This window comes from Arachis duranensis, chromosome 6 (genome assembly GCF_000817695.3).
Source record: "Arachis duranensis cultivar V14167 chromosome 6, aradu.V14167.gnm2.J7QH, whole genome shotgun sequence".
NCBI lineage: Eukaryota > Viridiplantae > Streptophyta > Magnoliopsida > Fabales > Fabaceae > Arachis > Arachis duranensis.
In genome coordinates, this window is record NC_029777.3 from 31,574,699 (window position 1) to 31,578,290 (window position 3,592).

Here is a 3,592-nt window from a genome sequence, read left to right on the forward strand (position 1 = left end):
TTCAGCCTAGAATTGTAGAGCAATACTTTTTGTCCCTCTTCAAATTTTCTTGGGGCTATGTTGCTGTCATGCTTCTTCTTTTCTCTTTCTTTGTAAATTTTGGCATTCTCATAAGCTTCAGTTCTGAATTTTTCCAACTCTTGAATTTGCAACATCTTTCTTTCTCCAGCAGCTTTGCTGTCCAAGTTTAAGAGTTTCAAGGCCCAGAATTCCTTGTGCTTCAACTCCAGTGGCAAATGGCAAGCCTTTCCATATACTAGTTGGTAAGGAGACATTCCAATTAGTGTTTTGAAAGCTGTCCTATATGCCCAAAGAGCATCATCTAGCTTAATCGACCAGTCCTTCCTTGAAGCTCCCACAGTCTTTTCCAGGATTCTTTTGAGTTCCCTATTGGATATTTCTGCTTGCCCACTTGTCTGTGGATGGTATGGTGTGGCTACCTTGTGTTTGACTCCATATTTTAGAAGCAATGCCTCTAATGGTTTGTTGCAGAAGTGGCTTCCTCCATCACTGATGATTGCTCTTGGAACCCCAAAACGGCAAAAAATGTGTTTTCTGAGGAAGTTCATGACCACCTTATTATCATTGGTTGGAGTCGCTATTGCTTCGACCCATTTGGAGACATAGTCTACTGCCACAAGAATGTAATTATTTGAGTATGAGGTGGGAAAGGGTCCCATGAAATCTATCCCCCATACATCAAACAATTCAAGTTCCAGAATGAATTGTTGTGGCATTTCATTTCTTCTTGGCAGGTTTCCCGCTTTCTGGCATTCATGACAGCGTTTCACTAGTTCCTTTGCATCTTTGAAGATAGTGGGCCAATAGAAGCCATACTGCAACACCTTAGCTGCTGTTCTTTCTCCTGCAAAATGTCCTCCATAAGTGGAGCCATGGCAGTCCCATAAGACTTCCCTTCCTTCTTCCTCTGATATGCATCTTCTGAGTATGCCATCCGAGCATTTTTTGAACAAGTATGGTTCGTCCCAGATGAAGTATTTGGCATCATTTACCAACTTCTTCCTCTGATGCTTGTTAAATTCCAAAGGCAAACTCCCAGTGGCCTTGAAGTTTGCTATGTCTGCAAACCAGGGTGCTTTGTGAATTGCCATGAGTTGTTCATCAGGAAAGCACTCATTTATATGTGTGCTTTGTGTGCTTCCTTCTTCACATGGTATCCTTGATAAATGGTCTGCCGGGTGTATCAGAGACAAGCAAGTTACTCAAAGGTTTGGCTATTTTAGAAAAGTCTCTAATAAACCTTCTGTAAAAACCAGCATGTCCCAAAAAACTCCTAACTGCCTTGACATTACTTGGTGGAGGTAGTTTTTCAATGAGTTCCACCTTAGCTTTGTCCACCTCAATGCCTCTATTAGACACTTTATGGCCAAGGACTATTCCTTCTGTGACCATGAAATGACACTTTTCCCAGTTTAATACTAGGTTGGTCTCTTGGCATCTCTTAAGCACCAAGGCAAGGTGGTGTAGGCAGCTAGGAAAAGAATTTCCAAACACAGAAAAATCATCCATGAAAACTTCAATAAACTTTTCGATCATGTCCGAAAAGATGGACAGCATGCACCTTTGGAAAGTTGCAGGTGCATTGCACAATCCAAAGGGCATGCGTCTATACGCAAAAACTCCATATGGACAAACAAATGATGTTTTCTCTTGATCTCTTGGATCAACTACTATCTAATTATAGCCTGAGTATCCATCCAGAAAGCAATAGTAAGCATGTCCTGCAAGCCTTTCAAGCATCTGATCCATGAATGGGAGTGGGAAATGATCTTTTCTGGTGGCTTCATTGAGCTTCCTGTAGTCTATGCACATCCTCCACCCAGTGACAGTTCTTGTGGGTATGAGTTCGTTCCTCTCATTTGGCACCACAGTTATGCCACCTTTCTTGGGAACTACATGTATGGGACTAACCCACGGGCTATCAGAAATGGGGTATATTACTCCTGCCTGCCATAACTTCATGACCTCCTTTTGTACCACTTCTTTCATGACGGGATTCAATCTTCTCTGAGCTTGAATGGAGGGTCTAGCATCCTCTTCTAACAAGATTTTATGCATGCATATGGATGAACTTATCCCCTTCAAATCAGCTAGGGTCCATCCAATGGCATCTTGATGAGTTTGAAGCACTTTGATCAATTCTTCTTCCTGTTCTTGGCTCAGGGCAGAGCTAATGATAACAGGATGGCTCTCATCACTACCCAAGTATGCATACTTGAGATTAGGGGGCAATGCTTTGAGCTCAGGTTTTGGTGCTTCTTTCTCTTCTTTCACTCTCTCAGGCATGCTTGGCATGGTTGTCTCAACAGCCTTCATGTCACTAACTTCAATCTCCTTGGTGAACTCCTCCTCTGCCACTTCCCTTGTGGTTTCCTCAAAGGTTTCTTGTATTGCAATGTCCACTACATCCACCCTCATGCATTCCTTTAGTGATTCTGATGGATAGCTCATTGCCTTGAATACGTTAAACACCAATTTCTCATCATGTAGTCTAAGAGTGAGTTCACCCTTTTGGACATCTATGATGGCTCCAGCAGTAGCCAGGAAGGGTCTTCCCAGAATTATGGAAGCTTTGGCTTCTTCCTCCATATCTAACACCACAAAATCGGCCAGAAATATAAAATCTCCCACTTTCACCAACAAATCCTCAACTATCCCATGAGGGAACTTAAAAGTTCGATCTGCCAATTGGAGAGCCATTCTTGTTGGTTTGGCTTCCTCAATCTTCATTCATTTCATCATTGTTAGAGACATCAAATTGATGCTGGCCCCTAAGTCACATAAGGCCTTCTCCACCATGACTTCTCCTATGATGCAGGAAATTTGGAAACTGCCTGGATCCTTCAATTTCTGAGGCAATTTGTGCTGAATGATGGCACTGCATTCTTCAGTTAACAACACAGTTTCTGATGGCACTGCATTCTTCAGTCAACAACACAGTTTCCTCATTTCTCCAGCTTCTCTTCTTGGTCATTAATTCCTTTAAGAATTTTGCATAGAGTGGCATTTGCTCTATTGCCTCAGCAAACGGAATGTTGATTTGAAGCTTCTTGAAAATCTCCAAGAATCTGGAGAATTGGCCATCCTTTTCACTTTTCACCAAACGCTGAGGATATGGTACTTTGGGTGTATAAGGCTTCAGGACCTCTTTTTCTTTTTCTTTTGTTGCTGATGGTGTAAAAGATTGTCCCTATCTGAATTCTGAGTCAACAATACTATCTGAATTCTGAGTTCCTAAGGATGCCAATCATTCTGAAAATTTAAAGATACAGGGAGATGCCAAAACTATTCAAAGACAAAAAGCTGCAAGCCCCGCTCATCTAATAAGAATCTGAGCCTCATTTAAAACTCGAGAATATTATTACTCCTTTATTTCTGTTAAAACCTATTTTATTTATCTAGTTGCTTGAGGACAAGCAACAGTTTAAGTTTGGTGTTGTGATGAGCGGATATTTTATACGCTTTTTGGGGGTAATTTCATGTAGATTTTAGCATGTTTCAGTTAATTTTTAGTAGAATATTACTAGTTTTTAGGCAAAAATCATATTTCTGGACTTTACTATGAGTTTGT